The sequence below is a fragment of the Somniosus microcephalus genome, chromosome 13 (assembly GCF_052327205.1).
Source record: "Somniosus microcephalus isolate GS21.2 chromosome 13, FLI_Smic_1.0, whole genome shotgun sequence".
NCBI classification, from domain to species: domain Eukaryota; kingdom Metazoa; phylum Chordata; class Chondrichthyes; order Squaliformes; family Somniosidae; genus Somniosus; species Somniosus microcephalus.
Genome location: NC_140999.1, coordinates 51,702,272 through 51,719,976, shown reverse-complemented (window position 1 = coordinate 51,719,976; position 17,705 = coordinate 51,702,272).

The window sequence follows — 17,705 nt, the reverse complement described above, 5'->3', positions numbered from 1 at the left end:
ATGTCCGGCACCGCCGGCTGATCAACACGGCCACCTTCCACTCGATCCCGTGTCTCCACGGTACCTCCATGGCCCGTTCCATTGCCTGTGCTTTTTCTCCTCCAGATGATTTCACGCGGCTCCTCGGGGAGTTTCCGGAGCTGACAAGGCCCACCTTCTCCTCTTCAGCGACGAAACATGGTGTTGAACATCACATCACCACTACTGGCTCCCCGGTTTATGCACGGGCTAGAAGGTGGAGTTCGCCACAATGGAGCGGCTCGGCATCATTAGGTGATCGAACAGTCCCTGGTCTTCGCCTCTCCACATCGTGCCGAAACCAGGCGGCGGCTGGCAGCCATGCGGTGACTACCGACGCCTCAACGACGCCACCACTCCGGATCGGTACCCGATCCCGCATATCCAGGACTTCTCGGCCCACTTGGCGGGAAATACTATCTTCTCTAAAGTCGGCCTCGTTCGTGGATATCACCAGGTTCCAGTGCACCTACAAGACGTTCCGAAAACCGCGGTCATCACCCCATTTGGCCTCTTTGAGTTCCTGCGGATGCCGTTCGGCTTAAAGAACACAGCACAGGCGTTCCAGCGTTTAATGGACTCCGTCCTACGGGACTTGCGTTTCCTTTTCATCTACCTGGACGACATACTCATCGCCAATGCTAGCAAGGAGGAGCACATCTCCCATTTGCGTTTCCTCTTTATGCGCCTCAGCCAGCACGGGTTAATCATCAACCCGGCCAAGTGCCAGTTTGGCCTGCAACAAATCGACTTCCTGGGACACCACATAACATCGGACGGCGCCGTCCATTTGACGACGAAGGTTGAGGCGGTTACTTCTTTCCCGCAGCCGTCGACAGTCAAGGCCTTGCAGGAGTTCCTGGGGATGGTCAACTTCTACCACCGTTTTGTCCCCAAGGCGGCTCAACTCATGCAACCCTTGTTCGGGGCCCTCAAGGGCAAGTCCGGTAAAGACCCAATCAGCTGGACAGCTGAAATGATCCAGGCATTCGGCGACACCAAGAATGCTTTGGCCAACGCAACCATACTGGCACACCCACTTCCAGGTGCTACCATCGCCCTTACCACCGACGCGTCAGACTACGCCATCGGTGCAGTGCAAGAGCAATGGGTCAATGGCACGTGGCAACCGCTGGCGTTTTTCAGCCGTCAATTGTGAACAAATGAGAAAAAGTACAGCACCTTCGATAGGGAACTACTGGCACCTTTTCCTCGCCATTAGACATTTCTGGTTTTTATTGGAGGGGCGCCCCTTCACGGCTTTTGTCGACCACAAACCCCTTACGTTTGCCATGGCCAAGACCACCGAACCGTGGTCCGCTCGTCAACAACGTCACTTGACGTTCATTTCCGAATTTACTATGGACATTCAACATGTGTCTGGTAAGGACAACCTAGTGGCAGATTGCCTCTCCCATGCGACGGTCCATGCGGTGCACCTGGGGATCGACTACGCTCTCATGGCGAAAGATCAGGTTTCGGATTCGGAGGTCCAATCATATCGAAGTGTTCCCTCCAGCTGTGCCAGTCGAATGGTGCCGGAAGGGTTTTGATGCCATACACGGGTTGTCGCACCCAGGGATGAAGGCTTCGCAACGGCTTATGTCAGCCAAGTTCATCTGGAAGGGGATGCACATCGATGTCCATGACTGGGCTGTAATGTATGTACCTTTAAGGGGAGAACTACTTTTTACAGCTCCTGTATACTGTAGTACCGGCAGTGACCACACCTGTATATAAACCCTGAGTAGTGATCTGTACAGTTAGTTCTAGAGTAACCCTCATTCAGTAAACACCTGTTGATCGTTCCCTGCAGTCTTTTGTCTAATTATTGAAGGACACAACATTAAGATACACGGATCTAACATTGGCGACAACACAGATTCTGTAGTGTCCGTGTGTAGATAAAGACACTGAAGACAGGAGTTGGTTCATAGGTATTTACTAAGCAAGTCTGGGGGGGGGGTTCTAAAGGATATACACAATACACAGGCTTATATAGCCCAATTGGCAATTACCGGCATTACGCACACCTGGGGCTCTTAAAGGCACATACACCACAATTGCTCTTAAAGGCACATACACCACAATTCCTCCCCTTCTAGCTAACTAGTACATCATATTTTAAGTAATTATTAATTACATGTTATATGCAAAATAATATACATTGCTGTATTAATTAATTATAAGTTAGTCTCTCAGGAGGCTTCCTGACTCGGTCCGGATAACGCCTTGGGGGTGTAGTAGTTTCTGGTGGTGTAGTAGGTTCTTCTGGCAAGGCTGATTCGGCTTGAAGGCCAGTGTCGGGTTCATCGGGTTCCAGTATCACCGGATCGGAGGTAGATATGGGTATCTCTACTTCATTGTTAGATGTATAGCGTGGTGGTGTAGGTTGTCCCTTTTCGGATGACTTGATGATTTGGTCAGCATGGCGCCTTATTATGCTTTCTCCGATGTCCACGGTATACATCAGTGGTCCAAGTCGTGTGCAGATAGTTCCAGGCTGCCATTTCTCAGTACGGTAGTCCCGGGCCAAAACCGGTTGGCCTATCTGGAAGGCCCTAGTTGGCCTTTCATTCATGCCCTGAAACTGCCGGTTCTCCACGTCCCTTCGGATGTTGGGCTTGACCAAATCCAGCCGGCATCTTAGGTTTCTATTGTAGAACATCATGGCGGGAGTTTGGTTTGTAACCATATGTGTTGCATTCCTATATGCAAATAAGAAGTTATCCACCTTGTGCTGAAGTTTTATGTCTTCATTACCCATGGCCTTTATGGCCTTCTTAAAGGTCTGGACAAACCTTTCAGCCAATCCATTGGTGGCGGGATGGTATGGGGCGGACGTGTAGTGCTTTACCCCATTGTTCTTTAAGAACTTTCTGAATTCTTCGGACACAAATTGCGGTCCATTATCAGAACATATCTGTTCCGGCAGCCCATTCCTGGCAAATATGGTCCTTAATACTGTGATGGTTTTTTCCGTGGTGGTGGAGGACATCTTTATTACCTCCGGCCACTTGGAGTGTGCATCAACCGCGATTAAGAACATTGAGTCCATAAATGGACCAGCAAAGTCGATGTGCACCCTTTGCCAGGGAGATGAGGGCCACTCCCATGGATGTAGAGGGGCCTGTGGCGGAGCATTTTGGACCTTCTGGCATCCTAGGCAGCTCTTGGTCATGTCTTCGATGTCTCCATCGATACCTGGCCACCATACAAACGCCCTAGCTAGGTTCTTCATTTTCACTCCACCCAGATGCCCCTCGTGAAGCTCCTTTAGCACTTTATCCTGGAGTTTGGGTGGAATCACCACTCTGGATCCACACATTAAGGTTCCTCGGCACACTGACAGCTGTTCTCTTCTTTGCGAGAATGCTGGCAACAATGGTTCGCCATGTGCTGGCCATCCCTTCATTGTTAAATCGTAGACCCGTGAGAGAGTAGGGTCATTTCTGGTCTCCCTTTCAATGGCAGAATTTGTCACCGGTAGACATTCCACTATGGTAGAGTGGAATATCTCTACTGGGTCTACTGTAGGTGCCTCTTCTATCGTTGGCAACGGCAGGCGTGATAAACCGTCAGCATTCCCATGCTGTTTTGACCCTTTGTATTCAATGTTGTATTGGTGTGCCCCTAGAAAAAGGGACCACCTCTGTAGTCTTTGTGCCATCATAATGGGGACACCTTTCTTAGGGTTGAATATGGAGATGAGGGGTTGATGGTCAGTCAGCAAGGTAAATTTTTGTCCGTGTAGGTAATGGTTGAATTTCTTCACTCCCCATACCAGGCTGAGTGCTTCCCTGTCTATCTGGGAATAGTTACGCTCAGCTGAGTTCAATGAGCGTGACGCAAAAGCTATCGGCCGTTCCGAGCCATCAGGGAATCTATGGGACAATACCGCTCCTATGCCGTAAGGGGATGCATCGCACGCCAGTCTGATTGGTAGTGATGGGTTGTAATGAGCCAAAACTTTCTCGGATGTGATTAAGTCTTTACATTTATGGAAGGCACGTTTACAGTCTTCGTTCCATTTCCAAATCACTCCTGTGTGTAGAAGATCATTAAGAGGGTGTAGAATAGTTGATAAGTTCGGTAAAAATTTATGATAGTAATTTATTAATCCCAGGAATGACCTCAATTGTGAAACATTTTCAGGTGCTGGGGCTTTTATAACTGCTTCAATTTTCTCAGGTGACTTATGCAACCCTTCTTTATTAATTATGTGGCCACAATATGATATCTGATTTTGGAAAAATTCGCACTTGGGGTGATTTGCTCGTAGGCCCCGTTCTTTCAGCCTAGTGAGCACCTGCTCCAAATTGGCAAGGTGCTCGTTGTCGTTTTCTCCTGTTATAAGGATGTCGTCTAGGTAACACTGAGTCCCCGGAATCCCTTGCAGGACTTGCTCCATAGCTCTTTGCCAGATAGCTGGAGCTGATGCTACTCCAAAAACCAGTCGATTGTACTGGTACAGGCCTTTGTGTGTGTTTATTGTGAGATACTTTTTAGAGGTCTCCTCAACCTCCATCTGTAGATATGCCTGTGCCAAGTCAATTTTTGTGAAACGTTTTCCTCCGGATAGTGAGGCGAAAATATCTTCTATCCTCAGAAGAGGATACTGTACCGTGTGAAGGACCGGGTTTACAGTCACCTTAAAGTCCCCACAGATGCGAATTTTTCTGTGTTCCTCAGAGTTATTTTTCAATGCTTTTTTCATGACTGGAACGATGGGTGCTGCCCATTCGCTCCAATCTATTTTGGATAAAACGCCTGCCTTTTCCAAATTCTCCAGCTCTGCCTCGACTGCCGGACGTATTGCGTATGGCACCGGTCTTGCCTTAAAAATTTTTGGAATTGCTGCATCTTCCACTTTTATTGAGGCGGTGATGCCTTTCAAGGTTCCTAGTTTCTCTTGAAACACTTCTTTGGCGTTGGCCAAGATGTCTTTTAATCGTTCAGGTATGATGTCATCCTTGTTTTTTTCCTTACTGGTCACCGTCAGTGCCTGAATGGAGTGCCAGTCTAAACGTATCTTCCTTATCCATTCACGTCCCAACAACGGTGGACCACCATCTTGTAGAATGTATAAATACAACTTTTGTATTTCTTTGCCGTTGTATACCACAGGCACCTTTATTTTTCCTTTGGGGTATACTTTCTGCCCCGTATATGTTTTTAAGATAATGGATGTGTCTTTTAGAGGTATATGCGAAAATAGCTTCTCGTAATCTCGTCGATTTATTACGGTTAGAGCTGATCCTGTATCTAGCTCCATTTTAACTGGGGACCCTGCTATTATGAGGGTAACCCAAATGGTCTGGTAATCTTCATTGGCAATTACATTATGTAATTTGAGAGAGCTTAGTCTCTTGTTCCCTGAGTCGCTATCGCTCCTCTGCTCTTTGGAGCTACTGTCCATCATCATTTGTACCTTTCTGTGCTTTTCCTTATTGATTCTTTTCCCGTTAGTGGATTTTTTATTTTCAGATCGGCATACACGTGGAATGTGTCCCATCTTTCCGCATCGCCTGCATGCTTTTTCTTTGAACCAGCAATCCCTCTGGTCATGGTTGGATCTGCCGCAGCGATAACATCTCTTGAAACCCCGTGTCATTTCATGGGTGCCGAAGTCCTGTGGCCTTTGCTGTATCTTTGCCGCTCCTATTGCACTGAAAGCCTTGTCCAGTGTTAAATCTTTTCCAGAAGATACCTTTTTTTGTGTTTCTACACTTAAGGGATCGCAGATGAATTTGTCTTGCAGAGAATCTGCCTCGAATTGGCAGTGTAGGGTATCAACAATCTCCTCAAAATTCTTGTCCATCGGTTCGGCTGGAGTGATTAAGTTGCGTAACAGCTTGTATGTTTCTGCGCCCATTAGATCCAGAAGCACTGAAGCTTTTTTTTCATCTTCTATTCCATTTGCGGTGCAAAACACCTCCACTCTTTCTACATATGTGGTCCAATTCTCTATCTTGTTATCAAAAACATCAATATTGCCAAAGTTAGGCTCTGTTTCGTTATCAAAAGCATCAATATTGCCAGACTTAGGCATTTCAAAAAAAAAGATATGGCGCTTCCCGCGCTTTTTTTTTTCTCTCTGTAGCAACGATATGGCGCTTCCTGTGCTTTCCCGCCGCTGCTACCGATAACAACGCTGTTTTACTGTGGTTGCAGTTTATTCACTGTTGGAGACTTGTTCCCGACGGAGGTCTAAACGCTGATCTGCTTGCCGCGCCGGCCGTCTCCCGAGTGCACCCTCCCAGTCCGTTATTGCTTGCCTCCGATTTCGCTGCCTGTCTCAGCTGTAGAGCCCGACGCTGGAGCCCCAGCCTGACGCCCAGGAAGGATTAGCGCAGTACCTGCCACCAGCTTGGACAGCTGGTGAAACCACAGTTTCTATAACTTCCTTGAGTCTTCTGGATGCTGGAGGAATCGATGTCCTTGAGGTGCTGCCGAATTGCAGGTAAGTCCGTTTCCACTTCGTCGCCACTGTAGTGTCCGTGTGTAGATAAAGACACTGAAGACAGGAGTTGGTTCATAGGTATTTACTAAGCAAGTCTGGGGGGGGGGGGTTCTAAAGGATATACACAATACACTGGCTTATATAGCCCAAGTGGCAATTACCGGCATTACGCACACCTGGGGCTCTTAAAGGCACATACACCACAATTGCTCTTAAAGGCACATACACCACAGATTCGAACCTACCTGCAACTCTGTATCACCTCCCAGGGATTCGTTCCTGGAGAACAGTGGAAGGAGGTCGAGTCCAGAAGCACGGGCGTCGACCACGGGCAACCGCCCAGTCATCCAGCGGAGATTTGAGCATCGCAGGGGAGGCTGTCGAGAGCCAGGCTTGGCTTTCCAGTCACGGTGGTCCAGCGAAACGGGTTGGCAACAGGTACTGCACAGAACCTTCCCAGACAGCAGTGGCTAGAGCCGACCGAGCGGCACAGAAAAAGGCCGAGCAGCGTCGACGGGGGAGGGAGGGAGGGCAGCGCACACAGGGCGCAGCCGGTGTTCAGGACCGAGCAGCGTCAACGGGGAGAGAGGCAAGAGAGAGCAGAGCACAGCCGGTGTTCAAGGGCTGAGCAGCGTCAACGGGGGAGAGAGGTGCGCAGGAAAATGCGAGGTGCTGCCATTGCCACGAGGACCGCAGAGAGTGGCATTGGCAGCAGTGCAGGAGCAGCGCACGAAACCCACAGGGCATCGCTATTTGCCACGAGGACTGCCGAGAGCGGCGTTGGCAGCAGCGTGGGAGTCTCAATTTTAAGCCGCAGCGGGGAAGAAAGGAAAGCGCGGGAGACGCCATTTTAAGCAGCAGCGGGGAAGAAAGGAAAGTGCGGGAGAGGCCATTTTAAGCCAGTCTAACCACACCCAAAAATGCCGAAAAGTGGCAGTATCACAGCATTCGACAATTAAGTCGAACATTGGACGACATATGTCGAACGCATAGAAGTATACTGCAAGGCGAATGAAGTGCCAGATGACAAGAAAGCGCTGGTATTGTTGAATTCAATGGGTGCAAAAACGTATGGCTTACTACGAAACCTAGTAACCCCAGAGAAGGCAGTAGAAAAGGATTTTGAAAACATAGTGTCAATCCTACAGGACCAGTAAACCCCATACCGCTGCTGATAGCAGAAAGATTTAAGTTTCACAAAAGGAACCAGCATAAAGATGAAAGTAATGCTGAGTATTTAACGGAACTGCGCAAGCTATCGAAACACTGCCAGTTTGGAACGGGACTAGCAGATACTTTAAGGGACAAGTTTGTGTGTGGGCTTCAAAGTGAAGGAACCCAGAAACGGCTTCTATCAGAAAAGGATCTTACTGCAATGCTGAAAGCCTTGTCCAGTGTATCACACGAAGCAGCCGCACGGGGCGCTGCAGAGATACAACGGAGACCACAAGAATATGGCACAAATGAAATGTCATATGGAACAGTGAAGTGCTATCGCTGCGGCAGAACAACACACGACCATAATGATTGCTGGTTCAAGGACAAAGTGTGCAGACAGTGTGGAAAAGTAGGACACATAGCAAGAGTCTGCAAGTCGGGAAAGAAAACCAGCAGCAAGAAATCTCCACAGGAGAAGTACAAGAAGGTACATAAGGTGACGGAGAGTAGTTCAGACGAACAGAAAAGTGATACAGACTCCGGAAGCAAGGAGCTGGGTTGTCTGAAACTACATAATGTGATCAAAATGGAGGATCACCAAACTATCTGGGTCACGCTCAAGATAGCAGGAGTCCAAGTGAAAATGGAATTGGACACAGGATCGGCCCTAACAGTCATAAACCGAAGGGACTACAAGTGGCTATTCTCACATATACCCTTGAGAGATACAAAGATTGTCTTGAAGACGTACACAGGGCAAAAAGTCTACCCCAAAGGAAAAATAAGGGTGAACGTTATATATAACAGCAAGGAAACACCAAAAATGGACCTATATGTGTTGCCAGATGGAGGACCACCACTACTAGGACGTGAATGGATCCGGAAGATACAGCTTGATTGGCATTCCATACAAGCACTGACTGTAGATGCCAAAAAGGATGATGACGTCACACCTGGACGACTGTCAAAAATGCTAACTGATGCACAAGAAGTGTTCCAGCAGGGACTCGGAACACTAAAAGGCATAACAGCGACGATCAAAATAGAGGAAAATGCAAGCCCAAAGATTTTTAAGGCCAGACCGGTACCTTATGCGATCCGCCCAGCCGGTGAAGCAGAGCTGGAAGGTTTGGAACGTTCAGGAGTACTGTCCAAAGTGGACTGGAGCGAGTGGGCTACACCCATCGTTCCTGTAATGAAGAGGGCGTTGAGTAATACGCCTGGGGAACCAAAGAAGGTTCGCACCTGTGGGGACTTTAAGGTGACAACGAACCCAGCCCTTCACACTGTACAATATCCACTTCCGCGGATTGAAGATATTTTTGCCTCGCTATCTGGAGGGAAACGCTTCACTAAGATTGAGCTGGCCCAGGCGTACCTGCAAATGGAGGTAGAAGAAGCCTCGAAGCAGTACCTCACGATCAACACTCATAAAGGTCTCTACCAATACAACCGGCTGGTGTTCGGGGTAGCATCAGCTCCGGCTATTTGGCAAAGGGCAATGGAACAAGTCCTGCAAGGGATTGCAGGGACCCAGTGTTATTTGGACGACATCCTGGTCACGGGCGAAAATGACAGTGATCACCTCGCCACAAATGCGAGTTTTTCCAGAAGCAGATCTCGTATTGTGGCCACGCTATTGATAAAGAGGGGTTACATAAGTCCCCTGAAAAAATTGAGGCAGCAGTCAAGGCTCCAGCACCGGAAAATGTGTCACAACTGAGGTCGTTCCTCGGGCTGGTGAACTACTACCATAAGTTCTTGCCGAATTTCTCTACCATACTACAGCAACTGAACACCCTACTGCAAACGGGGGTACCATGGAAGTGGAGTGACGAATGTAAATGAGCTTTCCAGAAGAGCAAAGCATTGATCACATCAAAAGAGGTGTTGGCTCATTTCAACCCAGTACCACCAATTCGGTTGGCATGTGATGCATCACCCTATGGCATTGGAGCGGTGCTGTCGCACAAATTCCCAGACGGCTCGGAGAGGCCAGTAGCCTTTGCGTCTCGGTCACTAAACTCAGCCGAGCGTAACTACGCCCAGATTGACAGGGAGGCCCTCAGCCTAGTGTGGGGAGTGAAAAAGTTCAATCACTATCTGCACGGGCAGAAGTTCACCTTGCTGACTGACCACCAACCACTTGTCTCCATCTTTAATCCAAAGAAGGGCGTTCCGGTGATGACTGCTCAACGGCTACAAAGATGGTCCCTTTTTCTAGGGGTGCACCAATATGAAATCGAGTATAAGGGCACGAAACAGCATGGAAACGCTGATGGGCTATCACGCCTGCCACTGCCTACTGCGGAGGTAGCACCAGCAGTGGATCCTGTCAAAATATTTCATTCGACTATAATTGAATGCTTGCCAGTAACTAACGCTGGTATGGAGAAGGAGACCCGAAATGACCCGATGCTCTCTCGGGTATATGATTTGACGGTGAAGGGATGGCCAGCACATGGCGACTCACTGTTGCCAGCATTCTCATCCAGAAGAGAACAGCTGTCAGTATGCCAGGGGACCTTGATGTGTGGATCCTGAGTGGTAATTCCACCCAAGTTAAGGGAGAGAGTGCTCAATGAGCTTCACGAAGGTCATCTGGGAGGGGTGAAAATGCAAAGCCTTCTTATGGCTTATGTGTGGTGGCCGGAGATCGATCAGCAAATCGAGGACCTGACAAAGAGCTGCTCAGGATGCTAGAAGGTCCAAAATGCACCACCACATGCCCCTCTACACCCATGGGAGTGGCCCTCATCTCCATGGCAACGGGTGCATATTGATTTTGCTGGTCCATTCATGGACTCAATGTTTTTAATAGCCGTGGATGCGCACTCGAAATGGCCTGAGGTGATCAAAATGTCCTCCACCACCACGGAGAAAACTATTGCAGTCCTACGGACCATTTTTGCCAGGAACGGCTTGCCAGAGCAGATTTGCTCTGATAACGGACCACAGTTTGTGTCCGAAGAGTTTCGAAGATTTATGAAAAGGAATGGGGTAAGACATTACACATTCGCCCCGTATCATCCAGCCACAAATGGATTGGCTGAGAAGTTCGTACAAACCTTTAAAAAAGCAGTAAAGGCCATGTGCGATGACGACATTCCACTGCAGCATAAGGTGGACAATTTCCTGTTAGCCTACAGAAATGCGACACATGCAGTCACCAACCAGGCCCCGGCCATGATGTTCTTTAACCGAAGGTTGAGATCTCGTCTGGATTTGCTCAGACCAAATGTATGAAGAGATGTTGAGAGTAAGCAATTCCAGCACATCAATGAGAAGCCAACAAGGAGCTTCAATGTAGGGCAACCAGTCTTGGCCCGCGACTACTGAACAGAGAAATGGCAACCAGGAACGATATGCACACGGCAGGGGCCACTAATGTACACAGTGGATGTTGGGGAGAACATTGTGAGACGCCATGCTGGCCAGATCCTAGAGTCACAGGAACGAGTCAACCCCATGTCTCGGCCATATGTACCTGGTGAGGAACCCGACGTACCGGTCGCATCTACCTCAGAAACAGTAGCATCGGAAGCTGATGAACCAACCGACGACAGGGGGCCAGAATCGCCTCCGCACCAAGAGCAAGACACTCGGGAAAGGCGCTATCCAGAAAGGATCAGGAAGCCTCCCCAAAGACTGAATTTATAAATAGACTATTTTCAGCTAATGTTGCATGTTAAAAGTGTTAATTGTAATTAGTTTGATATTTAATTGTTAAATGAGTGTTATGGTACTGTTAATCTAAAAGGGGAGGAATTGTAATGTATGTACCTTTAAGGGGAGAAGTACCTTTTACAGCTCCTGTATACTGTAGTACCGGCAGTGACCACACCTCTATATAAACCCTGAGTAGTGATCTGCACAGTTAGTTCTAGAGTCTCATTCAGTAAACACCTGTTGATCGTTCCCTGCAGTCTTTTGTCTAATTATTGAAGGACACAACATTAAGATACACAGATCTAACATGGGCTAATACCTGCGTCGTACACCGGAAGGCCAAAGTCCAGCGTCATGTCAAGGCTCCAGTAGCTGCATTCATTGTTCCAGAGCATCGTTTCGACCACGTGCATGTGGACCTCGTGGGGCCGCTTCCGCCTTCTCAAGGTTATACTCATCTCCTTACCATAGTGGACTGCACCACTAGGTGGCCAGAGGCAATTCCTTTGGTTTCCACCACGTCGGCAGACGTCGCTAGAGCTTTCATCTCCTGTTGGGTTGCCCGTTTCGGAGTACCGGCGGACATTTCCTCTGACCGCGGGCCGCAGTTTACCTCGGATCTTTGGAATGCTGTGGCTCAGGGGCTCGGTACCAAGCTTCCTAGCACCACCGCCTCAGGCAAACGGCCTTTGCGAGCGATTCCACAGGTCACTTAAAGCCTCTCTGCGGCCAGTCTTCAAGGCACAGAATGGGTGGACAGACTCCCATGGGTCCTGTTGGGTCTCCGTACGGCGCCCAAAGATGATCTACAATCGCCTTCAGCTGAACTCGTCTATGGCCAGCCACTCCAGGTGCCAGGAGATTTCCTCCCTTCGGCCACAGAGCCATGGTCCGCCTCCCGGCAACGCGTTCGCCACCAAGAAGCGGCCAGATGCTTTGCCCCGATCCCTACGTCCAATCATGGTTTGCAGACCTCTTACGTGCCACCGGGACTGAAGACTGCGGAGTATGTATTCGTCTGACACGACGCTCACCGGGATCCGCTCAAGCCTCCTTACACTGGTCCTTTCCGCGTCATCGAACCGGGTGACAAATCCTTTTTGGTCGACGTCGGAGGGAAACCGGATCACATCTCAGTGGACCGCTTGAAGCCGGCTCATCTGGACCTGGATCACCCTGTCATAGTCGCTCAACCACCCAAACGTGGCCGACTGCCAGTGGCCACTGCACCTGATCAACTAAAGCCGCCTGACATCCCGCCTGTGCTCGCCACGCCTGCTCAGCCGCCACCGTCTGCCAACACGTCCACCGGTCGTCAGCTTCCTCTACCAGGGTATCGAAGTCAATCAGACAGGCTCATCAGGCCTCCTCCTCGCCTAACCTGTTCTGTTAAAGACAATTCTGGGGGGGCGCATGTGGCAGAGCCACCAAAGGACTCAGAGCGGTTGTACATAATTCCTTTAACAGCGATGTAGTTACTGTTTGTACCTGTACCTTTAATTACACTGTTTGACTGTACAATGCCAGTTACCTTTACAGCACATGATGACATCATGCCGTTAGTCACGTGATGCCCCAATGGCAGGAAGAACGTCATGACGTCATGACGTCACTCTCCTGATCAGGGGATCAGTCCTTGTGGAGTCCTCAGAGAGAATAGACCGGTTATTGATGTGTCCTAGCAGTTTCCAGTTTGAACTCGTTTGTTATCATTAAAGTTCATTAATTTAATTATCTGAGTCGAACTCAGTCTTTTGATAGGAACCTCCGTTCCTACAATATTATGATCGCTCCGCCCCAAGGGGCCTCGCACAACAAGATTGCTAATGAATCCTTTCTCATTACATAATACCCAGTCTAAGATGGCCTGATCTCTAGTTGGTTCCTCGACATATTGGTCCAGGAAACCATCCCGTATGCACTCCAGGAATTCCTCCTCCACAGTATTGTTACTAATTTGGTTAGCCCAATCTATATGTAGATTAAAGTCACCCATGATAACTGCTGTGCCCTTATTGCATGCATCCCTAATTTCCCATTTAATGCCATCCCCAACCTCAGTATTACTGTTTGGGTGTCTGTATACAACTCCCACTAATGTTTTCTGCCCCTTTGTATTTCTCAGCTCTACCCATACAGATTCCACATCATCAGAGCTAATATCCTTCCTTACTATTGTGTTAATCTCCTCTTTAACCAGCAATGCTACCCCACCTTCTTTTCCTTTTTGCCTGTCTTTCCTGAATATTGAATACCCCTGGATGTTGAGTTCCCAGCCTTGGTCACCCTGTACAGTAAAAGCTCCCATCTTACAGAGATATCTTCCCTCAGCCACAAGCTCTTCCTCACTGCATTTCCACAACAGATTCACCATGGTGCAAGTCTTTAAACAAGTCTCCATCCAGTCTGACCTCATTACCCCTCTCACCATTGACCGATCTCTCTTGACCCTATCAATTCATTTCAGAATCCTAAAAACCTTAATAAAATCACCCTTAACTATCTATATTCCAGGGTGTGGGGGACTACAGTCTCCCGCGTAAAGAAATAGGCAACACAGCGAGCTACAAGAAATAGGTCTTTACTCCAACTCTCACAATACAGTACTGAATTCGTGAAGCCCGCGAACCTGTGATGACTCACGGATTGGTCACCTGCTGGAACCTGATTGGTTTTCCTTCTATCAGCAGCAGGCAAGTCTGAACATGCCTTATTCCTCTCAGCTTGCAACTGTCTTGCGGGGGGAGGGGAATACAGCAGTTAAAAGGGGATTATACAGGTTTATCTACATACACACAGTGTTTCCCCAATGTGGCAACGCCACATACGCCCCCCCAGAATCCTCGTTAACTGTAAAAGTCAGTCTCTGCGGAGGTTTGACCAAGCGGCCGTAGCGGCTGTAGTAGCCATCTGGTGTGTGAGGAGGACTGTCTGGGAGGTTGGCCGGTTGGTTCGTCGGCTGGTCTGGTGGCTGGTCTGCCAGTGGGCTGGTTGGACGGGCTGCCAGCGAAGGTGGGCGGCAGCCGGGAAGTAATGTTCTGGCGTGTCTTGGTCCTCTTGTGGGGCCACTGCCAACGCGGGAGGTCTGCCCCACCGTGGGGGAAGAGCCGGCCGAAACGGAAAGCTGAGGTCCAGGTGCGCCGGTTTGAGGCGGTCTACTGAAATAAGGTCCGGCTTCCCCCCGACATCGATAAGAAAAGCTTTGTCCCCCGTCTCCAATACTGGGAAGGGGCCGGTGTATGGTGCCTGCAGCGGGCCTCTGTGCGCGTCCCGGCGCACGAAGATGAACTCCGCATGTCGTAAGTCTCGAGGCATGTAGGACGGCTGTGGGCCGTGTTGCGAAGTGGGCACTGGACGGAATTGCTGGGCCGTGTCCTGGTGCAGGGAAAGTTGTCTGGCAGCCGACCACGGCTCCGTTGTCAGGGGGAGGAAGTCGCCTGGTACTCTGAGCGGTTGGCCGTAGACCATCTCGGCCGCAGAGGCGCGGAGGTCCTCTTTGGGCGCAGTACGCAATCCCAGGAGAACCCAGGGTAGTTTGTCGATCCAGCTGGTGTCGGCCAGGCTGGCGCAGAGGGAGGCTTTCAAAGAACGATGAAAGCGCTCGCAGAGCCCGTTGGCCTGCGGGTAGTAGGCTGTTGTCCTGTGCAACTTGGTGCTGAGGCCGGCGATGATGGCATTCCACAAGTGGGAGGTGAACTGGGGGCCTCTGTCCGAGGATATGTCGGTCGGCACGCCGAACCCGGCCACCCATGTCGAGATGAATGCTCGCGCGACGTCGGTCGTGGTGGTGGAGGCGAGGGGAACCACCTCGGGCCATCTGGTGGTGCGGTCGACGATCGTGAGCAGGTGTGTAAAACCGTGCAACGGCAGCAAGTGGCCTACCAGATCGACGTGGACGTGGTCGAAACGCCTCTCGGGCACCGGGAAACACTCCAATGGCGCCTTAGTGTGCTGCTGGACCTTAGCGCGCTGACACGGCACACATGTGTTGGTCCAGTCTCTCACATCCTTGTGGAGTCCAGGCCAGACGAACTTGGCGGACATAAGTTTCTGAGACGCACGCATCCCTGGATGTGAAAGGCCGTGGATGATGTCGAAAACTCGCTTGCGCCAGGCGGATGGAACGACCGGCCTAGGCGAGGGGACTGAGACGTCGCACAGGAGGGTTGTGCCGGCTGCGTGGAAGTGGATGTCGGCCAGGGTGAGGCTGGTAGTTGACGTCCTGAGGGCCTGGACCTCCGCGTCGGCAGCCTGGTTTCTCGCCATGCTGGCGTAGTCGACGCCCAGGTGCACTGCGTGGAGCGAGGGTCTTGAGAGGCAGTCGGCCACCAAATTGTCCTTGCCGGTGACGTGGCGGATGTCCGTGGTGAACTCCGAGATGAAGTTGAATTGGCGCTGTTGGCGCGCGGACCAGGGTTCGGTTACTTTGGCCATGGCGAAAGTGAGCGGCTTGTGGTCCACGAATGCGGTGAACGGCCGGCCTTCCAGAAGGAAACGGAAGTGCCGGATTGCCAGGAACAGGGCCAGGAGCTCTCTGTCGAACGTGCTGTAGGCCTGCTCGTTCTTGCGCAGCTGTCGGCTGAAAAATGCCAGTGGCTGCCACGTGCCTTCGACCCACTGTTACTGGACGGCGCCGATGGCGTAATCCGAGGCGTCCGTGGTGAGGGCGGTCTTGGCGCCCGGGATGGGGTGGGCCAGTAGTGTGGCGTTGGCCAAGGCGCTTTTGGTCTGGTGGAAGGCTGTCGCCATCTCGCTGGACCAGGTGAGTTGCTCTTTGCCCGTTTTGCCCCTGGTGGCTTCGTAGAGGGGGCGCATGAGTGCGGCGGCCTTGGGCACGAACCGGTGATAGAAATTGACCATCCCCAAAAATTCCTGCAGTGCCTTAACCGAGGTGGGCTGGGGAAAGTCCACCACCGCCTGCACCTTGGAAGGTAGGGGAATGGCTCCCCTTGGCGAGATTCTGTGGCCGAGAAAGTCAATTTGGGCTGCTCCGAACTGGCATTTGGCCGGGTTGACGATTAGCCCGTGTTGGCTGAGGCGCTGGAAAAGTGAGTGCAAATGCGCGATGTGCTCGGCCTTGCTGGTACTGGCCACGAGGATATCGTCCAGATAGATGAACAGGAAGTTCAGGTCCCGTAGGACGGAGTCCATGAGCCGTTGGAAGGCCTGTGCGGCGTTCTTAAGCCCGAAGGGCATGCGCAGGAACTTCAACAGTCCGAAGGGGGTGATGACCGCCGTCTTCTGGACGTCTGCGTGGTGGACGGGGACCTGATGGTAGCCGCGAATCAGGTCGACCTTGGAAAAGACGGACTTTCCTGCTAGGTGTGCCGAGAAGTCTTGGATGTGTGGAATGGGGTATCTATCGGGCATGGTGGCGTCCTTGAGCCATCTGTAGTCGCCGCAGGGGCACCAGCCACCGCCCGGCTTGGGCAAAATGTGGAGGGGGGACGACCAAGGGCTGTTCGAGCAGCGGATGATGCCCAGTTTTCCATCATGGCGAATTCTTCCTTGGCCACCGCCATCTTGGCTGGGTCCAGGCGTCTGGCTCGAGCAAACACTGGTGGCCCCCATAGTGGCGATGTGGTGCTCGACCCCATGCTTGGCTGCCGCGGCTGAGAAGGTCGGTTGTGTGAGCCTCGGGAAATCTGCGAGTAGGCGGGCGTAGTCGTCATGCGCCAGGGCGGAGCAGGACCCGACGAGGGCCGGGCTGTTGCTCTGCTGGCAGACCAGTGAAGCGAAAGTTGCTGCGTCGATCAGGCGCCTGTCGCGGACGTCGACCAGGAGTCCGTGGGCGCAAAGAAAATTGGCGCCCAGCAAAGGATGTGCCACCGAGGCCATCACGAAATCCCACGTAAATCGCTGGCCGTTGAAACAAACCTCGGCCCGTCGCTTTCCAAAAGTAGCGATGGCTGCGCCATTTGCCGCCACGAGGGGTGGGCCGCTGTGGCCTGCCTGGATGTCGAGCTGGGAGGCAGGAATTATGCTGCATTGGGCTCCGGTGTCGCAAAGGAATCTGCGCCCTGAAAGAGAGTCGGTTATGTACAGCAGTTTACCTGCGGTGCCGATGGCCATCGTGGCGGTGGGGGTGTGGTCGAGTGGGCCTAGGCGGCGGCGCGGGGCTGGCGCGTTGGACCGGGTGGCCATCTTGGTTTGATCGAAAGAGCAGGGTGCTCTGCAGCGTTGGGCCTTGTGGCCGAAACGCGCGTGGTAGTAGCATAGTTCTGTGGCCTGGCGTGGCGGCGCGCGCTCGGTGGTGTCGGGGAGCCTTGCGGCTGCACAGCCGAGTTGGGCGACGGCGAAAACTTTGTCCGCGGCGGCTGCCAGTTGTACGCAGTCCGTGATCGGGGACCCCGTGAGGGCAGTCTGTACCTGCTGAGGAAGCAGGCTGAGGAAAAGG